Genomic DNA, 7483 nt, shown 5'->3' with positions numbered 1-7483 from the left:
TCAGCCTCAGAAATAAGAGATATAAAGTTCTCCTTGTAGCGTGGGTCTAGAAGTGTCACCAACAAGTAATGACTGTCGCCCAAAATTTTGAAAACGCGAGGGTCATGGGAAAGGCAGCGTAACATAAACTTAGCCATACGTGCCAGACTGCTAACAGGCAAGAGGATGACTGACCATGCTCTCCTCTTCCTCCTCCTCTCTGTCCTCTGGCCATCCACACTGAACAGATGGGATGACAGTTATGCAGGTAGTACCGTCTATAGCTCATGAAACTAGCTCCTGTTCTTCCTCCTCCTCTTCCTCATTGTCACCCAATCCACATTGGGATGAGTTGAGGCTTGGCTGTGTGTAATCACCCTGTATGGTTCCTTGCTTCATCTCATCGTGCTCCACCTGCAATGCATCCTCTTTGATTGTGAGAAAAGAGCGTTTCAGAAGACAGAGAAGCGGGATGGTGATGCTAATTGTTATGCACACGCCCGGGCTGACTGGCGTGTGCGTGATTTAATGATTCCACTGTGCCATGAACCGGAGAGTGCCTGGAGGGGCGTAACTAAGTATCAACCCGATCCGACCAAGGTCGCACGACGGCTACGATGCCATGCGCCAGAGAGGAACCGAGAAGAGGGACCAGGCGTGACTCCAGGTCAGACCCCTGACACGGCTGTTTACGCCCACACCGGGGAATACAGGAACAGGCAGGTTAGGCTGGCATACAGACAGGTGGGTATTGGCAGGCACTGCTGGAGTGCAGACAGGAGGATACTGGCAGGCACGGCTGGTATGCAGACAGGAGGGTACTGACAAGTACGGCTGGCGTACAGACGGGGAGGTACTAGCAGGTTGGAGCACAGGCTGGATAGGGTCCAGTACAGACTGGGATTCAGGAACAGAACTGAAGATGCGGTAGACAAGCAGAGCAGAGAGGAACCGCCGGAGAGGTGGGCAAGGCGGAGCAGAGAGGTACCGCCGAAGCAGTGAGCAAGGCGGAGCAGACAGGAGCCGCCTGAGCGGTGAGCAAGGCAGAGCAGGCAGGAACCGCCGGAGCGGTGAGCAAGACAGAGCAAGGAGAAACTGCCAGAGTGGTGAGCAAGACAGAGCAGGGAGAAACCACCGGAGCGGTGAGCAAGACAGAGCGGGCAGAAACCGCTGGAGCGGGGAGCAAGACAGAGCGGGCAGAAACCGCCAGAGCGGTGAGCAAGGCAGAGCAGGCAGGAACCGCCGGAGCGGTGAGCAAGGCAGAGCAGGCAGGAACCGCTGGAGCAGTGAGCAAGGCAGAGCAGGCAGGAACCGCCGGAGCGGTAAACAAGACGGAGCAGGCAGGAACCGCCGGAGCGGTGAGCAAGGCAGAGCAGGCAGGAACCGCCGGAGCGGTGAGCAAGGCAGAGTGGGCAGAAACCGCCGGAGCGGTGAGCAAGACAGAGCGGGCAGAAACCGCTGGAGCGGGGAGCAAGACAGAGCGGGCAGAAACCGCCAGAGCGGTGAGCAAGGCAGAGCAGGCAGGAACCGCCGGAGCGGTGAGCAAGGCAGAGCAGGCAGGAACCGCTGGAGCAGTGAGCAAGGCAGAGCAGGCAGGAACCGCCGGAGCGGTAAACAAGACGGAGCAGGCAGGAACCGCCGGAGCGGTGAGCAAGGCAGAGCAGGCAGGAACCGCCGGAGCGGTGAGCAAGGCAGAGTGGGCAGAAACCGCCAGAGCGGTGAGCAAGGCAGAGCGGGCAGGAACCACTGGAGCGGTGAACAAGGCACAGCAGAGATAAACCGCTGGAGCGGTGAGCAAAGGCAGAGCAGAGCAGACAGGGCACTGTTCACACGGAACAGACTGGAAGAGAAAGGCAGAACCAGATACACACAAGATACTTGCAATGAAGTAGCGAGTGTACTCTAAACTCACAAACGGAAGTACAGCGACAATGAGTAAGAGTTAGGTGCAGGTTCAGACTCTGCAGAAAAAGGGAAGGTATGGACATAAAGACAGGTAACAGGCTAGGAGAGTGTTTAGACAGGAACTGAGTGTTCAGACAGGAACTGACACTGCAGCGAGATACAGGAGCGAGTCTGGGTATGCGGCCCCCAGAAAAGGCGGAACGAACAGGATAGGAGCGAGTTCAGACTGGCCTGGAAATACAGCCTCCAGGAAGGCGGACAGACAGGCAAGAAAACACAGATAACAGATCTAGGTATGCGGCCCCTAGAAGGCGGGACGAACAGGCTAGGAGCGTGTTCAGACAGGCCTGGAAATACAGTCTCCAGGAAGGCGGACAGACAGACAAGAGAAACAGAACAGGACCTGGCACATTCAGAGTCAAGGAGCACACTGAATGATAGAGTTGCTCAGGCACCAGCTTCCAGGTGAAGCTGGTTTAAATATCCAGTGACAGACAGCAATAGGCTGAGGATGCATTAGAGGTGTGCCCACAGCAGCTACAAGAAACAGGAAGTAACCGGGCCGCCGCCCTAAGCAGTCAGAACAAAGACAAACAGACAGCATGAATAGAAGCCAGGCTAGCAGACTGGACTGAAGATTGAGTTTGCGATCTTGCACAGTGAGAGATGGTGCAGCATGCAAGCCCACCACCAGGTATGTTACACTAATTATGGCGTCATCGCCGCTCACCATCTTGGTGAAGTCCTCAAAGTTTTGGAGGATGGTACATATGTCTGACATCCATGTCCACTCCTGAGGTCTTATGTGTGGAGTCTGAACTGAATACCGATGGCCTTGTTGATGCTGGTACTCAATATCTGCCCTCTTCTGCTCACAAATCCTTCCCAACATCTGCAGTGTTGAGTTCCAATGCGTGGGGACATCACACAGCAGTCTGTGAGCCGGAAGCTGCAAACGCTGCTGAAGCACGTCAAGTGCAGCGGAAGCTGTAGCTGACTTTCTAAAATGGGCACACAGGTGGCGTATTTTGACAAGCAGATCCGGCAGCTCCGGGTAGGATTTGAGAAATCGCTGAACCACGAGATTAAGCACATGGGCCAGGCATGGTACGTGTGTGAGCTCGCCTCGCCTCAGAGCGCCATCAGGTTCCGGCCATTGTCACAAGACCATGCTTGGCTGTAGGTTCAGTGGTGTGAGCCACAGATCTGCCTGCTCTTTCAGAGCTGTCCACAACTCTTCAGCATTGTGGGGTTTGTCACCTACGCATATTAGCTTTGGCACAGCCTGTTGCCGCTTGGCCGAGGCAGTGCTGCAGTGCTTCCAGCTTGTGACTGATGTAGTCATTTCAGAGATGGAGGCTGAAGAGGAGGAGGTGCAGGAGCTGTAGACTGTTGGGGCAACCCTGATTGATCTAGGGCCCGCGATCCTTGACATCGGGAGGACGTGTTAAATTCCAAGATCCGACTGCGTCCCGGCTTCCACTATGTTTACCCAGTGTGCCATCAGCGAGATATACCGTCCCTGCCCACAAGCACTTGTCCACGTGTCTGTGGTTAGGTGGACTTTCCCAGTAACTGCGTTGTTGAAGGCACGGCTAATGTTTTGGGACACGTGCTTGTGTAATGCGGGGACAGCACACCGGGAGAAATAGTGGCGATTGGGCACCGAGTACCGAGGAATGGCTGCCGCCATCAGGTTGCGGAATGCTTCCATCTCCACGAGCCTAAAAGGCAACATTTCAAGCGCAAGCAGTCGTGAAATGTTGGAATTTACTAGTGTGGCCTGTGGGGCATTGGCTGCATATTTGCGCTTACGTTCCAAGCACTGGGGTATGGACTACTGAATGCTGTGCTTGAACAAGGACGTGGACGTGCTTCCTGATGCTGCTACTTGAGAGTGTGCAACGACAGGTGCAGGGCAGGAGGCATCTTGGCATGCGCCATGGAGAGGGGATTGGGGTGCATGCACAACAGCGGAAGAAGCAGTGGTGTCACCCGCAGACACTGTTTCTAGACCCTGGTGTTCGGCTCACTTAGTGGGGTGCTTTGCTGCCATGTGCCTGAACATGCTGGTGATGGTCAGGCTTCTAGTTATGCTACAAAACCAAAAAGATCTATTTTGGAGAGAGAAATTTGAATGTTAAGGAGAAAAGATTTTTTTCCCCCCTATACAGAGATATTAATATGCCCCCCCCTACCATTCAGGGCTGCTCATGACTGTTGCTTTAGCGCTGATGGACGCCCAGCACTTTGCGACGCAGTGAGGTGGCCACTCTGTGTGTTTGCGTGGTGCTGAGCCTCCCACAGCCTGTTGCCTGCTCATTCAGGCTTTCTGATGCGCCCTCTGAACCTTAACACACCTGTCTCTGTGTGCATATGCCTCCGTCCCGGCGGCGTCTCCGACGGGCTGCGTTGCTGTGTAATGTGGGAGGTACTCCAGCCCCTTCCTGGCCGCGTGTGACGCGCGGGCGTCCGCGTCATCGCCAGGGGCGGGACATTACAACGTACCGAATTCCGATTGGTACATTCTGGTACATAAGGTGTCCCCTCTCCTCATGATAACCACGCCTCCTGACGAAGCCACTTCCGGGAAAAACGCGCGTCGAGGCTGCTTTACACCCCCAGCATTCTCTCCCACGCTGCCTTGGATCCCATTGACATGACTCAAGGTAATGGAAGCTTAATGCCTGTATTCATGATTTACTGACACGTACATTTCATAGCGTAACTATTATGATTTATTGCTCATTTGATTGCATGTAACCGCTCTGGTATCTACCTGTATGTATTTTATATACAGGGCTATCAGTCTTATGCTAGATATTTTCTCAGCTTCCCTCATAGGATTTGTAACCATTATCACCAGATATGGTCAGTGTTAGGATTTTCATCCATTGGCAGCATATTTACATTTTGGGGTGTTAGTCTCTTTGCTACATTATCCACCCTACTCCACTACTCTCTAGCTGTCTTCTCCCCCCTTCCCTTGTTGCCCTCATTTTGTCCTTCACTATTGTAATTTTTATGATATTAATATTTTTTCAATAAAGTACAGTATATATTTATCATTTAAATCCCTCATGTGTGTCTGTTTGGAGAGTACTTATAAGTAGACTAAAATCATTACCTGTATAGGGGGGAAAAAAATCTTTTCTCTTTCACATTCGAATTTCTCTCTCCAAAATAGATCTTTTTGGTTTTACTTCTACTATAGGGATTTGCTGACCATGTATTATATGTTAGGCAGATAGGCTTACTAGTTTTGCTACCCCTGCTGATGCTGGCCTGGCAGGTGGTGCAAATGGCCTTTTTGGGGTTATCGGCAGAGTGTTTAAAAAACAACCAGACTCAGGAAGACCTAACAGTTGTACTGGCAACTTCCTTCGTGTTGGTGTTACGGGGCACGGTTGCCTGCCTTCTGTCTGTGGCCACCACACTGCTTCTTCCTGCCTGTTGGGGTGCTCTGCCTCCCTCCCCCTGTGTGCTGCTGTCCTCACTCTGCATGTCCTCCTACCAGCTAGGGTCAGTTACTATATCATCCACCACCTCGTGTTCCACTTCTGCACCCTGGTCTTCTTCTTAACTTTCTGTCAGTTGTGTCTCATCATCATCCACCTCTTGTGACACTTTCCCACCATCCCCATGGCTGCTCAAACATTTGGGCATCGCTACATCCGATCTCCTCTTGCCCTGCTTCAAGTGGACCGGGCGAGAGGCCCGAATCTTTAAATGGAAAAGTGAACAGCTCTTCGGAGTCTCCAAGTGTGGGATCAGTTGTCTCTGGGCACTCGGCATGGTGGGAGGAAGGAGGATTAGGGTGAGGAATATGCAGTCCAGACTCACGGCTACTGAGAGTTGGCCGTGTGGAAGACAGGGTGGTGGTGGTGGTGGCAAAGTGACTGGAAGCATTATCCGCTATCCAACAAACAACCTTTTGACACTGCTCTTGGTTCAATAGTGGTGTGCTGCGGTCCCCTAAGAATTGGGACGAGAAGGTCAGGCGAGAAGATGTGGGTGTTTGTTGTGGCACAATTTCAGCTTGCCCACGGCCTCGGCTTCAGCGTCTGCATGCATCATCACCATCATGTCCAGTTCCCTGTCCCTTGCCAAGTGCCTTGTCCATTTTAAATGTAGGACAATATCTTCTGACTCACCCAGGGGGATATGGGGGACTCGGTACCCGGGCCTTTACCTTCTTGGGATGTCACGGCAGTCGACACACAGGCCCGTACACTGGAGTCACTCTTTAAAAAGCGGGTTGTTGCTTGAAGGGCTGAATAATAGTTTGGTCTCGTGACGTCACTTGTGGTTCCTGGTAATGAGTACCAGCGCTGCTGCAGACCTCTGGAGCAGATGTTAGGGCAGCTGGGTTGGTGCGGCTCTCCACAGGCAGAGCTCAGCTCCACGGCAGTGTAGGTGCAGATGGTAATGCTGGGCGTTGTAGTGCAGGAGCGATAACATAGCAGCAATAACTGATTGAGACAGTGGGGTGCAGTCGTCCGAGTTTACTCACAGTTATCAAGTTCCTCAGGTTGCCTGTACAGGTGACAGCCTCCCACGTCGCGCTGCGTTCACCAGGCAGGGGTCCAGCACTCCCTCAAGTATCTCAAGGGCACTTAATGGGACCCCTTTCTGTATGTTCCTTTCTTAGCCGACTTCCCGTGCTGGGTCTCTCCCTCCTGCCCTGTTCCCCGCCACACAAAGTACCGATCAGGTACCTTGGGATCCCTCTGGCAACTTGAACTTCCCGGACCTTACTTGATGCCCTTTTCGGTGGCTTAGGTGCGGATGTGGCAACTGCACCTAGAAAGTGCAGAAGCCTCCGGTTTTCTAGCTGAGACTTAAAGTAACTTGGCTAGCCCAGGGACCGGTTTCCTTCTTGTGGCCTGATCCCTCTACCGCCTGGCAGATTCGGGCATACGGGTGACGGTCCGGCACTCACCGTACCCAGTGGGACCCCTTTTGCTCCTGGAGCCTTTCTCTCTTGCTCCCACTCCTCTCTCAGTCTTGGCCATGACAGGCCAGACCTGCCTCCCGAGTGGAGCTCCTGAAAAGCCTCCGCTCCCGACGTCCTCACACTCCCTCTCTCTTCGTTCAACTCTCTAAAAATATGGCTTCCCTATATATATATGCCTCTTCTTCAAGTGCTCCCCTGATCTGCGTCCTCCACCCACACCCACTACATGGTTCCCCATCAGTTTGGTCCCCCCCCACTCCAGCCAGGGGCAGCAGAAAGCAGTGCATATTGCCCTTCCAGATGGTCTGGAGTAGTGTAGTGTTGGGTGCAGGTGTTAGGGTCCCGGGCAGCACTCCATCCTTACCTGAGAGAAGGAGATGCCATACCTCTGGGTGAAGTGCAGTACCGCTGTGGCGACTGAACCCTCAGGGGCGCCACACTTCCACACTCACTACAAATGGCTGAATTTGGAGCGAAGTTTTATGTAATCCGTGTGACGGAGAAACCACAGTTTTAAATACCTGGCCTGTAGGTAACTATTTTTAACAGCAAACTGTTGTAAATTGCTTCACTGACAGACTGAAACAAATTTTTAATGGAGGCCAGAAATGGCAGTATTGTCTGAAAACGTATATGTGATCC

Source organism: Phyllobates terribilis, unplaced genomic scaffold (genome assembly GCF_046119375.1).
Source record: "Phyllobates terribilis strain yellow unplaced genomic scaffold, ASM4611937v1 Scaffold_461__1_contigs__length_1441779, whole genome shotgun sequence".
In the NCBI taxonomy this organism is placed as follows: Eukaryota; Metazoa; Chordata; class Amphibia; order Anura; family Dendrobatidae; genus Phyllobates; species Phyllobates terribilis.
The sequence above is the reverse complement of the archived record's forward strand: the minus strand, read 5'-3'. Positions refer to the sequence as shown.